At 43.7% G+C, this 22,396-nt stretch overlaps 1 long non-coding RNA gene across 2 annotated transcripts in view; it reads right to left on the bottom strand.

Annotated features, from left to right (window-relative positions):
• Positions 1-20,390, bottom strand: part of LOC150060188 (uncharacterized) — a 47,384-nt gene extending 26,994 nt beyond the window's left edge. For both annotated transcript variants that reach the window (XR_016536119.1, XR_016536118.1), the window contains exons 1-2: positions 20,244-20,390; positions 3,049-3,196 (exon numbers count right to left, since the gene is read on the bottom strand). This is a non-coding gene — a long non-coding RNA (uncharacterized LOC150060188). The remainder of the gene's footprint in view (positions 1-3,048; positions 3,197-20,243) is intronic.
• Between the last annotated feature and the right edge of the window lie 2,006 nt (positions 20,391-22,396).

Raw genomic sequence — 22,396 nt, 5'->3', positions numbered from 1 at the left:
TAGATGGATAGAGGTGGATTTCTGACGTAACTCTAGACCGCTCAAGCTGAACAGTGCCACCCTTTTATGTATATTAATGGAGCTTACATGGGAACTGTGACTACCTACTCCACATAAATCAACTCGGAAAACACAACTGCTGGCGCTTCTCATGAACTTCACGTTTTTCCAGGACACCGGGGTCACGAACCACGTGGAGGTATTGGTGTGAGGTAAACCTTTTCTAGAAACAAATTAATGAAACACACAAACACACACTTTTATAGCAGCTCAAGGAGTGGGGGGGAGTTTGAGAGCCCCAGAACCTCATATGTTTGTGCTAACACTGGGACATAAGCTCAGGACTTTGCATTCTCTCTTGGCCTTATCACTCAAGACTAGCACTGCACCTCTTGAGCCACATCTCCATTTCTGAGGGGGGGGGGATTATTGCTGTTGTTGTTAGTTAGTTAGTTGTAGATAGGAATCACACAGACTTTTCTGTCCAGGGTAGCTTCAAACCACAACCCTGAGATCTCAGCCTCTTGAATAGCTAGCTTATAAAATGAACTACCAGTACCCAGCTGAATCTTGTCTTTAGATGTTCCACAGATCCATGACTCCCAAGTTAAGAAGTTGTGAACTTAAATAAGCAGTTATTCTATCTACTTATCTACTTCAAAACTTATCATTGCTGACATGTACCCTGGCTTTTGTGATATAATCTTATAAAATTCTGGAGAAAAGTGATTCCAACAACCCAAAGAGATGATTTAATTCCTAATCAATATTTCCATATTTTAACATGTGTCAGAGAGAAGGAAATGTGCAAGAGAAATTTAAACCTACATGTATTTTACTACCAATTTCCCATATGGACATGGAATATCTTTTCTCCTAATATGGAGATGGCTCAGCAGTATTTAAATGATTCCTTCTTCCAAGTCATAGAAATATGCACCAGATGTATCTTTTGTAAATGTTATGTTTTTCAACTTCTCAGCATTTGCAAGTAGTTGAAAGCTATGTCAAGCATGCTTTAATGGAGCATAAAAGTGTATTGTATTCAAAGAGATGGCACAGCTCTGTAATAGGTGAAATACAAATGTTGTCAATGGATACATTTTCATTTTATTGATTTACACCACATAATAGAATGTTCTGTATTCTTTACATGCAAGTTTGCTATCAATGGAAATATAACTAGTTATAAAAAATCATGCTTACATTAATGGATTCTCTAGATGGCAGAAATTTTGAAACACTGAATTTTATGGCTAGAAGGCAACTTAAAGATCAACTAAATCCCACGCGCTGATTGAACAGATGAGAAAAATGCAAAGCCAGAAGGGTTACATGAGGCAATTGAGTCACTAAGCAGGTTGTAGTAAAAGATGCATGAATTCATACACCCTAAATAAAAAGAACTTTATTGTGATCTTTATATTATCTCTTGACTACCTAAACAACAACAACTAAAAAATAAAACAGAGGAGACAGTAAAATACACATTATTGGTGATTTTCCAAGATTTACTTGGAAGGAGCAGAATGTATTCTATACCTTGAAAACTGTCAAAGTATCTTACGGCAGGTAAGTATGGGAAGTAAAATGCCACTTGCTAGCATTACTGCTTGTCAAGGAATATCATAATGCCCTTCTTCCAATATAAAACTCGAAGAGACCCAAGATTAGCTTTTTTATTGTGAATACAAAAGATGCCATCGTAAATTCCCTTCTGAACATTTTTCTTTGAGATTAAGCTATCAAAGATGTTCTAGGGAATATTTTCAAGTCACATGTAATTGACAGTTCACCATGAAAACAGTATCATCTTTTTTTCTGTTTTTAAGTAGCAGTTAACAAGACTGATTGTCAATTTTGCATTCTTTTTCTTTTGTGTGTGATTGTTTTGTGCTCATCCTGGGCCTTGAACTCAGGGCCTGGGTACTATCCCTTAGCTTTTCTGTCAAGACTGGCACTCTACCACTTGAGACATAGTTCCACTTCTGGTTTATTGGGTGGTAAATTGGAGATAAGAGTCTCTTGGACTTTCTTGCTCAGACTGGCTTCAGACCATGATCCTCAAAACTCAGCCTCCTGAGTAGCTAGAATTACAGGTATGAGGTACCAACCCCCTAATCTCTGCCTTCTTTTACTCCTACCATTTTATGTGAGTTTCTAACACCTCTTACTAGTTGTGTTTGTACACAACTTTTCTGAGGTTCTTTTTTCTTACCTTAGTTTCTACATGTGTTTTTTTTTTTTGTTCGGTTGGTTGGTTTGGGGGGTTTTGGGGGGTTCTTGTTTTTTGGTGGTTTTTTTGTTTGTTTGTTTTGGGGTTTTTTTTTGCCAGTCCTGGGCTTGAGCTCAGGGCCTGAGCACTGTCCTTGGCCTTTCTCAAGGCTGGAGCTTTATCACTTGAGCCTCAGCACCACTTCCGGCTTTTTTCTATGTATGTGGTACCAAGGAATTGAACCCAGGTCTTCATGCATGCTAGGCAAGCACTCTACCACTAGGCCAAACTCCCAGCCCTCTATCATGTGTTTTGATAAACAGCCTCACATCCTTTCTTGGAATGAAACAGAATATCAATTAATGAATTAATTAGGTGAAAGAGTAATTTTCTGAAAGCCAAGTAACCTTTTCACTTTGACCTGTTCTAAGACCCTTTTGCTTTCTGGAAGTCAGCAGCAGTAAGGAATATTTCCTGGAAAATGAAATCATTGTTGAAGTGTTTTCTAACTGTATGACCCTGGTGCTAGAACACAGCTTCATAGCTAGCTCTATTTCCTCTTTTCCCCAAATAAAGCCACAATTTTTTTTTCAGTCGTGAAAAGCCAGCTTTTACACACGCTGCTAGCCAGCAAGTGCCTGGAGCTGTAACCCCAGAGTCTCTTTCTATCCAGGGGAAGGCACAGAGCCCGAGGCTGGCACAAAGCCTAGCCCCATAGTTGCTGCTGGGTGTGTCTGAAACAGTATCACTCCTTCCCAAACAGTTCCAAGACTCATAAGGATGTCGGACAGTGGCCTTGCCTGTACATAGTGAGGTGCACACATTGAACTAACCTCTGTGTCCAGCAAGCAAGTGAAATCAATGTAGTAGGCATTCCATTAGCCCTGATTTGGTGTCCCACAAGTTCCCAGGTCCACAGTCAATGTCAGGGTTAAGGGTGTCGTTTCCCATCACTGAAGTTTGATTGTCCCCAGGGTATTCCTACACAAAAGAGCAGAAACGTGCCTCTGTGTAAGCATTCATAGATGCATACACAGCACTTAAGGAGACCCACACCATAACATTCCACCAGCCTCCAGCCTGAGTCACTGCAGGTTAATAAGGTGAGCCCTAGCTGTTACCATCGTGAAGGACTTTTGTGTAGCAAAAGTGCAGTTATAGTGTAGGAACAAGGCCCTAGGAGCCTCCGTCATCGTTGTTTTAGTAGGTAATAGGGTGGAGGGTGGAGGCAGGGACTGTGCTCACCAAATGTCACAAGACAGTTGTACAAGAGAATAAGAACATGGCTCTAAAAGACCAATGTCTGGGAATTCCACAAAGGGCAGAAAGCACCAGTGTCCTTTAGAATTAGAAGGCTGGAATCCATTGGTGGAATCATCAAGGGACCATGACAGATGACATAACTCCTACAGCCTTTACACAGGGCATCTGTCAAACCAAGACCCAAACTTTCCTTGGAGAGCTGTTAATAGGCCTCACAGGGCAATGTATGCAGGGAATATATTTCTGATTCATAGTCAGTCCTTAGTGACATGTATTTTTATCACTATCATCATTATTATTGGCACCATCATTGTGATTGTCATTACTTATGAAAAGTTATTTCAGTTACATCATGCTTGGGAATGAGAGAAGATTTGCTTAAGAGAGCTCACTGTGTTGTATTTTTCCTCACTGAAGAGACTGAGAGAGTGATGATGAATTTTAGTGGGTAATGCACACTGTGTCTAATACAGAGAGGTTCAAACTCAAGAAAGAGGAGAAAGTGACCAGGGCCCAGACTATAACTGACTTCTGCCACATGGTTTTGGCACACAATAGTCCACATTCATGGGCACAGCCACCTGGCTCTCTAGACAAATCCCTGGCCAAGGCTGACGAGAACATTTTCAAAAAGAGCCAGATTTAAAAAAAACCCTCATTTTCTGTTTATTTTGATAATAGTGGACTCCATTTGGCTTCGCTTTTCTGAAACCAAGAAAGTCTTGAGGCTAAGTCCTGTAGGTCACACCTGTAATCCTAACCACTAAAGGGGCTAAAATCTGAAGATCTCAGTTTAAAGCGACAAAGTTCTCAAAACTCTTATCTCCAATTTATCAGCCATAAAACCTGGACCCAGAGTCATGGTTCAAGTAGTATAACACCAGCCAAGAGGAGGAGGAATGGGGGAGGAGAGAAGAGGAAAGGGAAGAGGAAGAAGAGGAAAAGGGAAGAATTCTATCTAATTTGAAGTGATGCTGAAAAAATTGGGGGTAAGGGGCACAGGGAGGGGCTGTAGTAAACAATCTCACTCATCTCTTGTGAGTGAACACACATTCTACCAGGTATTCTCCACGACACTCTCATGCTATCATTGACTGCTAAAAACACCAGTTGACCAAAACACTGCTCTTCAAAGCCTCACCTACTCCACCTTGCACCCACAGTCTTGATCTTGTCTGAGTGACTTCTATGTCGATGCCTTTGGGAAACCAATTTAGTGCTTTCTCAAACCCACAGTAACAATGCTTTAGGTACAAGGATCTGAGCACTGGTAGCTCACACCTGTATTCCTAGCTACTCAGCAGGCACTCAGGATTCTGAGATCTGAGGATCGTAGTTCAAAGCTGGCCTGAGCAGGAAAGTCAATGAGACTCTAATCTCCAATTAAACCCCAGAAAACCAGAAAAGGTACTGTAGCTCCAAATGGTAGACTAGCCTTGAGTGAAAAAGCTCAAGGATAGCACCCAGGCTCTGAGTTCAAGTCATATGACTGACCAAAAATTAAAAATAAGAAGTATAAGGCTTTGTATGCATGAGGAATTTAAAACTAGAAAACATACACACATGCACACGTATACACACACACAGAGAGACACACACATATATAGATAGAGATAGAGATAGAGATAGATATATGTAGATATATCCAAAGCTTAATGCCACAATCCCTTAAGAAAATCTATACACAACGGTCTTGTTTTCCTGTCTACCAGAAACAACTCAGCTATTATCCAGTACCACTGGACTTCAAAGCAAATATCAGTCTGTTGGCAGAACATGTTGATTTCTAATATGGGGAATGCAGAGCAAATGAATGTCCATGGGCCTGTATTGTTTTTGTGGAGACTGGAGAACTTTCTCTAACTTAAACTACAACTCTAACCCACCCCACGCCCCCTCCCCACACACACAGGTGCTGGAGCTAACCTGATAGAAGGATCATGTTTGATAGAGGAGAGAGCTCTGCGTGTCCTGAACATGGCCTTGACCTTGGGAGGGATTTCGGCGCTGTTGCAACTTATATCTTGTTGTTCATTGATTTTGTTATGCGGGTACTCCATCACATAGGGGAGTGTCTCACAAATAAGGCTTCCCGTTCCAAATAACACAATGGTCGCTGATAGCTCCAATTCACCAATGTCAGCATTGAAATACATTATTTTCAGGATTTTCAGGATGCCTTTATATTTGTAATAAAGGACCTCTTTAAAAAAAAAGTCTCATTACAATTGTTTTTAATGTCTTAGTTTGGGAATGGGTTTCTTTTCTTTTCTTTCTTTCTTTAAGGGCTCTGAGTCTCTAGCTAAGGGCAGTTAATAGTGGCCGGGCCTGATTGGCCAACATCTGTTTCTTTATAAGAACCTTCCTTGCCAAGTAGCTGGACAGCAATACCCATTTGGTATTCATGGGAAGTACTTGCTGAACAATAATGACAATAATTGCCTCTGATTCTTGTGTTTACAACACTGCCAAAGTATCATTAGGGCCTTATTTATAGATAATAATGCTTATTAATCACAAGTATTTGAATTTTGGAATGTATTAGATTAATATTCTTTTGTACCTCAGTTCTGTACTAATGCTGTGAAAGACATTTACTGAATGCAACTCGTTGGGAATGCTTATTTTGAGCTGCAAAATAATGTGTGTAATTTGCAGGTGAAAGATAAAGAAATTACATGGCTACCTCACGACAGCCTCCATGGAAATCAACGGCCAACGTGAAGAATTAGGCCATACCTCTAAAACGAGAGAGAAAAGAAAGCCAAATAAATATCCTGATCAGTATTATTAGTGGGCTTTTTTTTAAAGAAAATCTTGTAAATACTTAGCCTGAGAGAAATCCCTGATAATAAGTCTATGATTTTGTTTTGCTTTAAATCTTCCATGGATGGCATCACTTTATTGAAAAGGGTCTGGGGTAAGGAATAATTAGCAATTCTATAACAATTTCACACTGTATAAGTTTCTGAAGGCTCAATTTAAAGAAACGAAAAGAAAAAGCATTTGATGACTAATAGGGGTAGCATCATTAGTACAACCTTAAGACTTAACACCCAGGCATTAAACATTTTTCTTGCATTTATTCACTATTCTCTATATGCTTAATTTCCATGTAAACAAACCTTAAATACATTAAGAATTTTTCTGCTTTTATGTGTATCTAGAAATTGCAATTACTAAAAATTTTTCCAAATGTACAACAGTGTTTCAAGTTTCACCAATTAGTTTCTATTACTACAACAGAAACAATTTGATATATGTGCTTTATCAAGTTATTATACACATACATTTATCCAGATATACATAGAGACATAACTAATCTATGCTTTCACTTAGTTCTTTTCTCCTGAAACTATCATGAAAAGGAAATCAACAATGTTTTCTTCTTCTCTGGCACCCATTTTTACTTATTCTTAAACAAGTCATACTTTGTGTGTCAGAACAATATTTCAGCTTATTTCATTATATGAATTCAAAAATCAAGTGGTAGAGTTTTCTTCAACAATGAGGAAGAAATCCAAGTATGCCATTATAAAGCCCAGGTTTCTCTTTTTAAAAGCAATATTTGCCACTATTTATATTTTAGAAAACTGCCTTTAATTAATGTTTTCCAGTGTTCCTTAGTGAAATCCAAATTATGTTCAATCTCTTCCAACTCTGCCAAAGGCAACTTTAAAATAAGCTCCAGACCCACTTACCACCTACAAGACTTTAACTTTGTCCTCTTTCTGACTGTCTCTACTTTGTCCCCTACACAAAGTAAAGGGACTGTACTTCTGGATTCACCAACTCTCACTAAGAAAACTCTACAAACTAAAAAGCTCTTGAAGGTTTGTTCAGCAAATGTTTCTGAGTCAGATCGTCCAAGGAGACTAAGCCCCTAACTCATTAAACGTAGAATGCTAACATTTTAATTCATTGCTAAATGTAAATAACTTTAGTGATCCCACTTGGACTATTTAATATTAATTTAAAGTATTTTATATTATGTTCATGTGTCTCCTCCTCTCATGAGGCAAAGAAGAAGGTGAATAATTATCTAACAACTTCAATCACTGTCCTTAGCAAAGCCTGGCAGATCAGGCCCCTAACTCCCCTTATTTAAATCCAAGGCAAATGTCTTCACCCAGACAATGACCTCAACTCAGGTTCTCTGGGGAAAAGGGGTTGGTTTGCTCCAAGAACATTGGTAAAATGGAAAATTAAGCAATATCTTGTTAAATCAGTTCATATCTTACAAGTTAATGACAGTCTATATAATTTTTGTCTTAGTAACTAACAGGAAGGGAGAACAGGAATACATGAATTAGACAAATACTGAATTTAGTTCTCCAAGTATTTTTGCCTTTGTTAGGCACTACCTGTTTCTCTCTTTTAGAAATACTAGTACTTGGGTGAGAAATAATAATGATGATGATAATAATAATAATTCTTTAAGCAGGCACAGACAAATCTTTGTACACATATATAATTTTGAACCACTACAGCTGAAGGTTCTATAACACCTGAGTGTTACAGACTTGGGGTGGGGGTATAGGAAGGAAGGAAGGGAGAGGGAAGGGGAGGAAGAGGGAGGGAGTGAAGAAGGAAGAAAGGGGGAAAAAAGGAAAAGAAAAGAGGAGACAGAGACAGGAACAGAGGCAGGAAGGGAGAGGGAAGGGGAGGAAGAGGGAGGGAGTGAAGAAGGAAGAAAGGGGGAAAAAAGGAAAAGAAAAGAGGAGACAGAGACAGGAACAGAGGCAGGAAGAGTCAGTCCATTAAGTTGAATTTAAATCTGAAAGCACTGAAAAGATAATTCACTATGAAAAAAATGGTTTGACAGAATAACTTGAATCCACCAACACCCCAGCAATTTCCTAAGAGCCCAGTTGGATATGAAACTTGAGATCTGTCAACATTTTGTAGTTACCCTGATTTAATAAGCATTTTCCTTCTTTTCTTTAACTGCCAAATTTTTTAATGAAATTGAATCTTGGATGCCCAAATTCTGGGAGTTTTTTATTTGCTATATTATAGTTCTGTCTGCTTGTAGGCCACAGAATGCCAAAGCATTTATTCTTACAAATCTTTCTACGTATGTAATTTGAGCCTGGTAAACCAGTCTTTTACCCACTTCCTTAATTAACTTGAGAGAAAAGATCCTTTTACAATTTTGCAGTGAATAACTGCTCAACTCAATTTTTGAATGAACAGTGTGCAGTTTAAAGTTATCGCACAAGCTATATCTCCCTGTATCATGCCACAGAATCAGGTAGGAAACTTTTCTGAATAAAAAAAAAAGCTAGTATTTTTGCAGTTAAGCCTCTAACTAAAGAAAAAACATGCCCCTTACAAGGAAGAGGTTTTGTCATTTGTTTTACTGCAATATTTCTATCATTTTAGCTTTAAACTATTTAAGTGATTAAGAGACATGCCTTTAAAAAAAAGTCCAGCTAGTTTGATTTTTATTTTTACAAATGCATCCCTATAATGTAGATACTACTGGAAATCATGAGGCTTTTAAATACTTTCACCAAAATAAATAATAATAAATTACACCAGGGAATCCATAGCACCATAAGTTTATATGTTTTCTATAAACAAATACATTCTTTCATAAGCATGAAAAATCAGAGTAAACACATTGTAACATCAGTAAAATTAACTTATTACAGGAATGAGCTCTTGATCATGCTCTTGAGAAAACTTCCATTTTTTATCATTTTAGTTCCTCTTTTACATTAGAACAAATAACTTTTGAAAGATAAAATTCATTTACAACATGTCTTAAAATTTGTTGAGCACAAATGAACATTTGGACCCAAGCCAATGAATGCTAATATATCCATCTTAACTACAATCTTCATTTTATCACAAAAAATGCCTGAAAAATCCAAAGACACGAGGTACTCTTTAAAAGAATCAAATAAGAAACATTCAATACATATTAATATGAATCATTTCAGATATGAAATATATGCTTCAAATTTGCTTGTACTGTGGATTACCACCAGATTAAAAAAATGTATTTTAATACATATAAAGTTCCCTAAAAATGTTTTCTTTGCAACAGAATGGAATGAAATTGACACTTTCCCATCCTATAAAAAAAATTGTTCTAAAACAATAGTATTTAATGGAGAGGGTCAAAAACAAATCTGACTTTAGATAGAATATTTCTATTTTCATGTACTCTTTACAACTATGCTGCTTTCTTTAACTTTACATCATTCAAGTTCATAGTTTTTTTAAGGGTACATTTAAAATAATTCCGGAAATCTATTTTTACCCTGTGATGTCATCTACAAAGAACAAAATTTTAAATATTTCTTTTCTGATGAAAGATTCACATCCTCTCATTTTGAGACTATCTGTTATAAAATGTATTGTTAATCATAGAAGTTTGGTACATTGCACATGGGCATGTTCTATGCAAATGTATTCAGTTGCGGTATGTATATATTTTGTTATGTTATGTACATAAACATCTACCCTTGTGCATATGTATATTTACATCATGTGTAAATATGTGTAGTATATTACCAAACTGTACTATACTTAAGGAGGAGGAGGAGCCACAAAAAAATGCCAGGCAATATTTTAGTTAACTGTTAACTGAGCACTGTTGTGTATGAAAGTAATTAAGTTGTATTGTGATTTTGTTTTTTGCAGTCCCGAAGGTGGGTGTTGACAGACACATTGATTTGTTGTTTTTCCAAAAGGCCGGTTTTAAAATATTATGTTAACATATGCTTTAAATAATTAAAAGTAAAACCATCCCCTTTACCTTGGCCTTCTCTTAGGAAGGCCTATGGGCAAACAGCTTGATAAATAATTCAAAGGAAGGCTAAACTTTGATTCTAAAAACAAAAGCTCATCTACTGAAACACTAACATTTTACCACTAACATTCTTTGTTAAAATGTAACTGCCTCTAATTTATCTTATGAAAAGGAGTGATTGAAATCTTGTGTCAAGATAAAGTCTGCTGAGGGCCTCTTGGGGCAGCCAGAAAAGTGTGTGTCTATGTTACTTAAAAAATTTCCCCAGGACAGGAGTTCTAAGAATTATGAACAGTCAAAAAATCATCTAATTTTAACAGATCCAAAAAAACAAATAGATGTCCAACGTATTTCCAGACTATTGAAAAGCCTCAGATGTGAATGTTAAGTCAATAGTAGGAAGTTTGGGGCTTTTTTCTTTTTCTAGGTGGATCATTACCCCCCAGTTATCAAAATTAGTGTAGCAATTGGATTCCGTAGAGAAGAAAACAGTTAAACTTTTGTTGTTGTTTCTATCTATCCTGTTTCCCCCTTGAAAGATAAACTGAATGGGTCCCAGGAAGGAGGAAACAGGGAGTCCCTGATTAATATTTTAACAAGAAGGAGTGTATTTTGTCACAAGTTTTCTTCTACAAGTCTTAGTCTTTTCCCTACTTTCTCTCTCTCTCTCTCTCTCTCTCTCTCTCTCTCTCTCTCTCTCTCTCTCTCTCTCTCTCTCTCTCTCTCTCTCTCTCTCTCTCTCTCTCTCATCATTGACAGCTCCTGTTCTGTATGAAATTACAGATACCACAAGGAGCCATTATTTCAGAACTGAAAACTCAAATGTCCCATCACTAGACAGGAGTAAGTTGAAATCTCACCACGGGACCCCACAGTGGGTCCGGTAAAGATCGCGCCCTGCCTTCTCTCTAGTGTTCCAATGCCAACAACATCGACCCCAGTAAGCCCCCAGCCACAATTCTTGAGGCCTAGGCAGGAAGAATGCAGATGCCCATCCCTTTAACGTGGCATCCTGGCAGGGTGGAACCCAGTCCTAAGAGCAAGCTGAGGGTGGAACGCTCTCAGAGGCAATTCCAGCTAACTTTGTCTCCAGGGGACCAGACGCACCCCCGGGTCACACCACAGAGATCTCTTGGAGAACCACCTGGATCCAGAGAGCGGAGGTTGCTCAGGGAGAGACCTGGGGGACGAAGGTGTGGGGAGCTCCTCGCCTGTAGGTTTAACTGTCCAGACGAGACAGGACAGACTGGCAGCTGCGCATCGGCGGCGCCTGCTGCGCTGCCCTGCGCTGCCTCGCGCGCGCCCCGCGCCCCTCGCCAGACCCCGGCCGGAACGTCCGCCCCGAGTCCGGCACGCCGAGGCGAGACAGCCCCGCCCCGCCCGGCCAGGGGGCCGCGGGCCTCGCCCCGCAGGCTGGGAACACCCCGTGCTCCGCCGCGGGCGGGAGCGCTCGCTGCCCCGAGGGTGGACTGCGGAAGGGGCGGGAGCGGAGCCTCGGACCCCGGGCAGCTCAGGGGCTAGGGACAGCGGGGTGACACCTCCCCGGGGTCGGCACCCTGTCCTTCTTATCCTCCCGCCCTGCCGCGCACCGCCTCGCAGAACTCGGGTCCGAAAGTCCCTGGAAACGCCCCCGCGGAGCCCGAGCGGCGCTGAGCGCGTGCGCGCCGGGTGGTCGGAGGGTGGCCGGGGCTCGCTGGGATTCGGGCACCTCCGCGGCCCCTCGCGGCCGCCGCCGAGCGCCTGCCCTCCCAGAGCCCGCCTGCAGAGGGCGCGGCGCGCCGGCGCCCTGCGGGGCTCTGACCCGCCCGGCTCAGCGAGGGGTCGAACCCCATCAGATGGGGGAGGACCGGGAGCTCCCTAAGGCCAGTGCTCACCAGAAGAGTCTGGCCGGCGTGCGTCGTCACGCTTGTCACCACAGAGGGCCGCGGGCGTCGCAGTCCTCTTTCCTATCCGTGGGGTCGGGAGAGGCCTGTGTGGGCCGGGGGCTCTGTCTCCATGTGGCTGCTTTGCTTGACTCCACTATTACCGTCCACTCCACCATTACTCTCTGTCTGTCTCTGTCTCTCTGTCTCTCTCTGTCTCTGTCTCTCTGTGTCTCTCTGTCTCTGTCTCGCTCTGTCTGTCTCACTCTGTCTCTCTCTCTGTGTCTCTCTGTCTGTCTCTGTCTTGCTCTGTCTGTCTCACTCTGTCTCTGTCTCTGTCTCTCTGTCTGTCTCTCTGTCTCTCTCTCTGAGCCGCACAAGCCGTCAGAAAGTTTCCTACCACTTGAGGATGAAGTACAAGTGTCGCTTCCTGGCGGGGATGGCCCGAAAGCACCAGAAGTCTCTCGGGAGGACCCGGCCCTCGGCTTCCCCACTGGTGTCTCCCTGGCTCAGAGAGCGCACCGACCTGCGGCTGCCTGGGGATCAGGCCGAGGACTCGACCTCCAGGGGCCCTAGGGTCAGGGGGTGCGGGTGGGGAGAGTGCCCGCATCCCCTCCTGGGACTCCCTACACACGCGCACACACACGCACACACACACACACACACACACACACACACACACACACACACACACACACGGAGTATTGCCCACCCTAAAACCCGATCACTCGGGAAACTGAGGGCCATGTTCCCAGAGAAAGAAGAGTTCAAAACCTCACCCGCGCCCCTGTAAGGACGAGGTCCGACCCAGGGGTTCCTCAGGGACTCGTAGGGGCTTCCGTGTCCTGAAACGTGATTTGTGAACCTTGAATCCCACGGTGATTACGTCCCCTCCTCACTGAAAGACATCCACTAGATCCGGCAGCCAAACCAAGGCCAAAAATGTACCGAGTTTACCTGAAAACGCATAGCTTTTTTGTTTGTTTGTTTAAGGATGAGGGTTTTTTTTAATTTATTAAGGCAACGTCGATGACTTTAAAGCGTCCCATTTCTCCACGATCCAATTTTATCAGGATTTACTCTCATTTGTGCTCGCCTTCTCTAGGGAAATAATGCTTTGATTAATGTAATCCTGGCCCGGGATCCACCACATGCCCCTCGACCCTCTCCCAAGAGAAAGAGCCCGTTTGACAAACAATAACAGAGCAGCAACTCTTGCAAGATGCCCACACCTTCAGGGGGTGGCTTCGGAGAGGGACACACACACACACACACACACACACACACAGAGAGAGAGAGAGAGACAGAGACAGAGACAGAGAGAGAGAGAGAGAGAGAGAGAGAGAGAGAGAGAGAGAGAGAGAGAGAGAGAGAGAGAGAGAGAGAGAGGGAGAGAGAGAGGGAGGGGAGAGGGAGGGAGAGAGGGAGGGAGGCTGGCTGAAGGCACTGGGCAGGGAGTAGAGATTGCGCACCAGGCGAACTTCCCAGAGGCGGACGCCGGGGTTCTGAGGTTCCGCCGGAGCGCCTCCTCCGCGGGGTGCACTGCACGCCGGCCTCTCTCGCCCCAGTGTCTGCCTCTTTGTCCCCCCGCCACAGGCCTCCAGCGAGGAGCGCTGCGCGCCACGGGCGGCCGGCCTCCTCCGCCCTGGGTACGTCCACAGCGCCCACCCGCGGCCCGAAGCCCCTTTGGAGAGCAGGGGGTGACGAGCGGCCAAATCCGAGCCAGAAGCCTGGATCGCGGGATCCACTCCAACGCTTTTCTTCATCCATCCACCCTGCCACGCACCCATCCATTTCTGCATGCATACGATTTTTTTAAAAAATCGCGGACAGACGCACGGAGAGTGGTCCCCTGGCTAGGGGCTGAGAACGCCCCCGCCCCCCGCCCCTCGGTCCCGGCTCCCTCCCCGCCGGGCAGGGTCCCCTCCCCTAGGAGCCAACAGCTCAATTACAAAAAGGAGTGGAGGGACGAAATCCCGGGCGCCCCGCCGGTGCCGCCGGGGTCCCCGTCCCGGACACGCTGTCCCCACCCCCACCGTCCTCAGCCCGGGGAGGGCGGGGTCGCGGCTGGACGCGGGGTCCTGCCCTGCTCCCACCGAACAAAGCCCGCCGCCCGAGCCGTTGGCCGCGCGCTGCGAGCCGGTGACAAAGGCTAGCGGGCCGCGCCGGGCTGACAGCCCCGGCTCCCTCGGCCCGGGGAGAGGCAGAGCCCCAGAAGATGGGTGCTATTTTGCACCCAGTTTCTAGTGACCTGTTGAGATGACTCAGCACTCGGGTCTTCTTTGCCCGCACCCCCTTTTCCCTCTCTCGTATCTCTTTCTGTCCCCAGGCTCCTGTCCGCTTTATTTATTTATTTATTTATTTATTTTCCCCTCCACTTCAATTCCTTTTACCTTCTCACTTGGCCTTTTTACTTCGCGGTCCCTTTTTCTTTTACTCGAGGGATTGCATTGGGGAGGGGTGGGGTCTCCTGAAGGCCATTCGACACAGTCAAATTGTGTACTCAAAGACCTTACTGGCAGCGCTTGGAGAGAACGGGAGAATAAGGGATCCTTCTAATTTTATTATGCAAACTGCACTCTAAATAAAATAAATGTCGTTAGAAGGCGACCTAAGGACGCCAAGCTTAGCCCTAGGCTCCATGTTTAACCGCTGATTTGGAAAGAGTCCATTTCGGTGCCCAGAAATCACAGAAATGGGAAGGGGACAAAAAAAGGGGACCCCCTTGCTGTGGGATGGGAGCCCCGAGCGCTGGAGTCTCCAAGGAAAACCTTTTGGGGAGGAGAATGTGCTTATTCCCTAACCCTGAAATGGAACCTCTGGCTAGACACCCGGGATGGGGGGGGGAGAGGAATCAGTTATTATTATTATTATTATTATTATTATTATTATTATTATTAGAAACTTCTGTAGCTAGTGTTATTCCAAGTGAAATTTTACTTGATCGGATTTTTTTGTAACGTGAATAAAAAATAAAGGAAATGTAGCCACACCATTTGAATCATATATGTATTCACTTTTGGAGATTTCTTTTTGCACTGATTTGATAATTAACAATCATCCTCGATCAGGTGCCACTCTAGGCTTGGGATCTTCCCTCCTGGGCTTTATTAACTTGGCTCCCTTTAGAAAATTTGGGGGAATACTCAAGACAATGCTGGACACATAACTTTTAACTTGAGACTAATCAGCCTGAGCTGGCTGCAAGACGCTACCTCGAGCAAGGTCACTAACAACCAAAATCTCAACCAGAAATTGTAGCCCTAAAAATGATGTTGCTGCAAACACCTAATGTAAAGAGTCTATTTTTAAATAAATAACAATAGCAGTCTCTTCCTGTAGATACCCTTGAGGCACCAGGTAAGATATGGCCCAGGGAAAGGAGCAGAGTCCTAAAGTGGGAATTTCAACACAGAGGATGGGTGATGTGTTAAAAAGAACAGCCTGACAGATTGCAGTCTGCATCCAGATCCTCGGATAATAGCTAAGTTCAAATGAAAAAAAAAGTCTCTAATAGAAAAAGAAAAGAAAAGAAAGAGGCATCAAAAGTGCAAGAATTGCTTTCTAGTATGCCACAATGACTCCCTTATCCACCCCAAGACACCTGACTCCAACCCAGAGAGAAGGTACTATAAAATATAGAAATGTAGGACGTGTTTGGTCCAAGACATGTCCTTCAGGTTCAATTTTAGAATGAACACAAGCTCCAAAACCCCTATCACCACCCTCTCTACGAAAGCCGAGCTAACATTTCTGGGCTTTGTTCTTTAAAATGCACACACACACACTCACACACACACACACACACACACACACACACACACACACACACCAAGTTGACCTTGAAATATTTTTCTAGCTGGGGAATAATTCACATTTTTTGTCAGTGATTTACCATCAGCATCACCAACATATCTGGTCTGGTCAGTGAGCTGGGTTCCCCATTACCTAACCTACTACAAATTTGATTTTGAAGACTACTAGTTTGGTAGTGGGCAGAGAGAATGGTGGAAGACAGAAAGGGAGAAAGCACCAGCTCTGTTTCCACAACCATTGGTAGTATCCATTATCATACTTGTCAGGTGAACATTCACAAACAGTTGAAAATAAGTTGTTTCAAAGTACATACTTGATTACCAACTTATTTGCTTACTGTGCCTTCTTAATTTATCTTCCACAATCTGAAATGCCCTGTAGTTTAAAGCTGTTCTCTAAGTATCAGAATGAGAAATCATAAGACATTTGAATTTCTAATTACTCCTTCTACCTCATCTTTAAAAAAAAAAAACAACTCCCTTCCTCCTGGACAGATAATCAGTTATCAAAGTGATATAAAAATGTAGGTGAGGTGACAAGGAGTAAAATTGAACCCACACTTCCAAACCCTTAGCGAGCCCAAGAAACAAGCCATGCCGTATCCCCACAATAAATTATTTTACAATCAAAAGCTACTTTTTCAGAGCCTTCTACTTTGTATAGAACACATGGCATGGATGGTGAGTGTGTTGGACATTTTTGATGCTAAGGGAAACTGTGCTTCCAACTCTACAACAGTATGGAGTATCTCATCATTCTCAAACAGAAGCAAATTAGTCAACACCCACTTTGTACATTTGACCCAGGTGATAGTGGTCATTTTCTTATCTGGCAAAAAGCGATATTACTCTCTCCAACAACTGAAAGTTTGTAGTTTCATCCAGCAGTTTGGATCTTAATTCATACTCAGCTTGATCATTTCCACTCCTCAAATCATTACAGAATGCTGAAGTGTCCCTGTAATGTCCCAGCCCTTCAGTTAACTTGTTGCATTTCCCAGAATTCACACATGGTTTCTTTTACTACAGGTTACCGAAGAACGTAGAAATCACAAGGACCAAGAATTTTTAACTTCCCTGATCTTTTTAAAGTACATTTGCATGAAAAGAGATTAAGCAGCAACCTAGAACAATCATTGTAATAAAAACATCATTCAAACACAGACATGCTCTAAATACATATATAGATGACTACACCCATGGCTTTGTAACATATCCAAATTAATAGAAAAGTTTCCCTCTTGTGTAATATTTTTAAATGCTCTGGACTGTCCTGGGAATGCAAAGTAAACTAGAGGTACAGCTTTGAGGCTGAACTATTTGTCCAATTAATGTGGATGTCCCCCAGAATTCTTTTGTCTAAATTGTTCAGAGAGCTGAGGGGGAAAAAAAGCAACATTTCAGCTCAGATTACAGTTCTCTCTATTCTCATCCACTTGTTTTATTAGCCCCAACTCAGACAGTCTATTTTCTGATTCCAAATGCAAAAGCTTGAGGACAAAAATCGTAGAGTTAAAGTGTTTGAGTATGTCTCCTTTGCTTAATCTATCCCCATAATCTCTCAACCCTTTACAATGAATTAGTACTTCAATCCAATCCTTGACTTACTAAAATTAATTTCAAAGAAAACATCTCACTACTGTACTCTGCTTGGCTTGGTGCTCAGCTGGAAAAAAAAATGGGTGGTGGGCTCCCTGTTGTAGAAGAAACAGCAAAGCTGCCGGAAACTTGTCCTTTACTGGCAGGTTCTTTGCCACATTTGCAGGTGCAGTAGGGCCAGCTAACCATTCAAGGCAGCTTCACACTCCCAATCACTCCTAACTTCCCTTTCTTAGTCACGCTCTCTAAATCTCCTTGGGAAAACTGTTCAAGAGAGACAGACTGACGGATGCCTCAAACTCGGCTAGGATGGGTCCTTCACTATTTTAGGAAGATTTCCACCAAGCTTTTCTCCTCCACCTCCTCCCCCTCCCCCCCTCCTCCTCCTCCTCCTCCTCCTCCTCCTTCATGCTTTAATCACAACAAACTTTCTCTTTCACAGAACTTAAACATCTTTCAGACAGAAACTTTGTGCTCTATTTAAAGGCTTTTGCAACTGGATTAAGTAATACTGAATTAAAACACATCCAGGTCTCTAACCCTGGCTAGTTTTCAGTATCCTTTCTATATCAAGTCTTTCAAGGGTAAATCCAAATTCTTTCTAAAGCCATCCAGAATAAAAGCAGTTACTCAGTATCTCCTGATTAAAAGCGATTTGGGGCACTTGGTTACATCCTTAATACTCTGAGCTTTATTTAGAAGGCCAAGTGTTCATAAAGTTAAAGAAAATTCATTATTTAACAGATAATACCTTTAGAATGCACTTTGTTTTCTTGATTCCCCCTCCTCTCCAGGAAAAAAACAAAAACACAATCCTAAACATTGTGTCTTAAATAGCCTATTAGGTAACTGTGGTAATTTTTTTTTAAGTGTCCTTGCTTTCACAATCCTTTTCTACAGAGCTCTCTCTTTGCACTCTCTTTCCTGAACCATTTCACAGAGAGGTGGAGGGGGCTGGGGGAGTCACTGTCCTCATATTTTAAAACCTGTGTTATGTAATGGATCTACAGCTCGTGAATATGCATAGAAAGATAGGGGTGTTTGTTCCTTTGGCAAGTTTGGAAGAGCAGATTTGCTTTTGAACCGGCTGCATTTTACTCAGCAGTAGCTACAATGACTCAGTGCGCCCCCTGCCGACTTATTCAAGGAGCTACTCCTGAGCAAAGTTTATTTTGTTCAGTAAACCGTGTCATATAAAATTAACAACAACCAATAAAATTAGCTTATATGTTTCAACTGTAAAAGTCCAAAACAAAATAAAGCTAGTTTTAGTGGCACTAGAAATCTCTAGTTTGGCTTTTCTCTTTGGCTGAATCAAGGTCCTTTTATCTAAAGCCCAGTGCACAAACATATAGCTTAATGTGACTAGTGTTCTTCCTTTTATTTCTTTCTCTATGGCAACCAATATGCTCTGCTCAGAAATGTTCCCCATCAAGGAAACAAATGATCTTCAGGGAGCAGCTCTATATGGCATCTGGTCCAACGGAGCACACAGAGTTAACCTCAGTCAAATGCAATGCTGCCAAGCACATAAACAAGGAGTGGAAAACTGGCGAATCTTTGCCCCCTCCCCAGCCCAAACCTCTTCCTCCCTTGTTACAAACCATTTCATTGATTTGGCATCAACTGTTTCCAAATAAATTACCAACTGGACATTGCAAGGTGTACCAAAGTGTCATAAAATTCCACCCATTTGTTTCCTTTACCCCACCCCCAACACATCAGACATAGTTTCCTTTAAAAGAACAAAACTTTTTTTTTAAAGCTTTTCCAAAAACAAAAAAAAAATCCTCTCTGGCCTATTTCACTAAGGCAAGATATTCACAACAACCTGGATGTGATGGAGCTATTTCCTTCCGCCAAATTTCTGTAATTACTACTTGTAGTAAGTGTACCCTCAATTTTGACAAACCCCCAAGACATTGATAAGGAATGGGAGGGGGGCAAGTAAGGCTGTCAAAAAGAAAAAAAAAAAGGAAGACACTGTAAAATCTAGTTTTCAGTGCTGAAGCTCCGACCTCCTTTGGGAATAAAGTACAGGGATGTCCTGGTTAGTTTTGATTGATCACCCTTTTCCTGATAAGCTTTCACTACTGAGCTGGGAGGCTGCAGCTCAACCTCTGGCTCCCAGACACAGCATTAACCAGGGGTGCCTTGACTTCCTGCCTCTTCTCCCCCATTGCTTCCTCCTCCAACAGTTCTCTCTCTCTCTGCCCTCCCCTCCCCAGCCCCCCTCCTCACCCCACCCTCAGGCTCCCACCACGAGCCCCCTCCAATCCCACAGGCTCCTCACAGCTCTGTACATTCCCACAAGCTACAGAAAGGGCTTCTCCCCCTCTAGTTTTCATCCTCTAATAAAAGAAGACGTATTTATATACCACAGTCTTAGTAATCACTTCTTTTTCCAAGGTGTTCCCCACCCCTCGTGATCAACAATTAAAATTAACAGCATTCTATGCCCCCCCACCCCAAGAGGAAAGAACCTTGCTATGTGTGTATCTTTGGAATGAGTCCATCTTTTATGCAATATTTTAGCAGGGTTGGATTTTTTATACTCCCCCTCCAACACACTTCGCTTTCCTTCTTTCAGGCAGTTCCTCTGTGAACCCTCCCTTGTCCCAAGCCATGAAAATAAGATCCCAAAGCTTACACATGCATAAATAAATACACCAGAAAGGAAGAAAGAGAAAGCAGGGAAAGAAAATTAAAAAAAAAAAAACACTTACCGAGCAAACTTCCAAGATTATATTTTTAAATAAAAGGAGGTGTTTATTTTTTTAAATAAAATAAAATAAAATAAAGCTGCCTGAGGTGTGGAGACGAAGGTATATTCTCAATTCTCCAGAACCGGTGCATCCTTAGCCTCTCCTCACACTGACTCCTCTAAGCCCAGCTCTCACTAGTCTATTATTTTCACCAAAATATATGAAAATGTATGCAAATGAAAATCAGCACTAACTGTTCTCCTCTTGTTATATACTTTGGATTTTTTTCCCCCAGACAAAACAATCACACTCCTCGAAGGGAGGGGGTGGATAAGGGAGGGCGAGGGGGTAGGGGAGGCTGGGGAGCGATTCGAGAACTAAGTACGTGGAAAGGGGGGAGGTAGAAGGGGCCAGACCTCGGAACAGAAGTGCATTTCTGCTATCAAGGAGCACTGCGTTTTGGGGGTGGCGTCCCACCAGCGCGCGCGCCCGCGCCGGCGCGCACGAGCACACACACACACACACACACACACACACACACACACACACACACACGCCTCGCAAAGAAAGGAAGAAAGTGGATCTGTTTGCAAAGGCGCTATCACGTTTCATCGGGCCACCTGAGACTGCTTCTGAAAGCGTGTACTGTGAAATTCATAGCAGTAATTTAGACAAAATCCTCACTGTATATTAATGAAAGGCGGCCCGTGGCTCCGTTCCTATCCTCCCCATTCAGTGTAAACAAAACCACGAGACTCTCGGTTTTTGAGCCGGATCCAAGCAAAATCGGCAGGAAAGGAAAACACGGGGTGCTGGCACCGACTATTCAAACGTCTGCACCTGGGGATCTCAGATTTATTCAATGAAATCTGTGTTCTATGATATATATACATATACGCATACATAAATATAAAAAGGAGGCTTTGGGGAGCGCGGAGGGGAGAAATTCTTTCTGTTTGGGGATTGGTTACCGCTGGCTTTTAGATCTACTCCTTGGCAAAAAAAAAAAAAAAAAATGCTTTTCTGCAACCTACCTACGATGGTATCTTTCACCCAGGCAAGCAGGAGCTGGACGAGATCCTACCTAAATTCTACGCCTCTGGTGTGAATCTTGAGACCGAGCTGGTTTGCAGTGAGTTCCACTAACTGAGCTGGACGCCCGAACCGAGCCACGGCAGGGGAGGGCGGGCCGGGTCCCCCTCTCACCCAGGCCCCCGGGCCCCGCCACGGCCCGGGCCGCCGCTCCGGACCCGGGCTCACCGGAGGGGGTGGGGCCCGGGCGCACGCACACGCACACTCATTAGAAACCATGTATTTATTGAATGTCCGAATTGGGTTAGTTCATTGGAAATCCCTGAGGAGGGTTCAATTTGCTCTTGTTTTCGTTGCCACTTTCTCCTTTTTCTTGGTTCGCTGAGGTTCCTCTGTGCAGCGTTTCCGCTTGGCCGCGTCCTCCTCCCACCAACCCCCCCTCCACCTACCCTACTCCACCCCACCCCCGCTCCTCCCGCCTACCCCGCGCACTCCCCCTCCCGGCCCCCTTAACTCTTTCAGCCGAGTAGGGAGCGTCGGTAGCTGCCAGTCCCATCCACCACGCAAAAATCCATCAGAGACGGAAAAGAAAGGAGGAGGGGGGGGAGTGGAAATCACCCATGTCCAAGAAAAGCGAGCGAGCAAAGCAGCACCGCTAATAACAATCACACCGAAATCACGCGCGCACACGCCCGGTGGAGAGCGGGGTCAGCGCGCCTCCGTGGTGTGGGCCACTCGGGCTGGATTCCAATGGGAATCCTGGAGGAAAGGGGGGCGAATACACTTACGATGAACGTTTGGGGAAAGGTCGGGCTGACTGCTTTTCAAATACCCGGCGAGGCTCTGCTGACCGGCGCCCTCCAAACTCACCAGGGCACGCACGCTACTTGCGTGAATCCCAGAGGAGGGTGGGAAGAAGGGAGGGAGGGAGCAGGAGAGGGAGGGGGGGTGAGAGAGAGGGGGAGGGGGGGTGGGGAGAGCGAGTCGCGGCCCCGAGCCGTCCGCCTCGCACGCGCCCGGCACCGCGCAGGTCCTGGGCTGCGGGTTTCCCAGATGATGGCACCCGAGAACTTAAACAAAGAGGGCTGCCGCCCGCGCGCCACGGCTGCAGAAAGTTGCGGTGGCGGATTTCCAAGGATCGC

The sequence above is a fragment of the Megascapheus bottae genome, chromosome 7 (genome assembly GCF_031878675.1).
Source record: "Megascapheus bottae isolate mThoBot1 chromosome 7, mThoBot2.hap1, whole genome shotgun sequence".
Taxonomy (NCBI): Eukaryota; Metazoa; Chordata; class Mammalia; order Rodentia; family Geomyidae; genus Megascapheus; species Megascapheus bottae.
The sequence above is the reverse complement of the archived record's forward strand: the minus strand, read 5'-3'. Positions and strand labels throughout refer to the sequence as shown.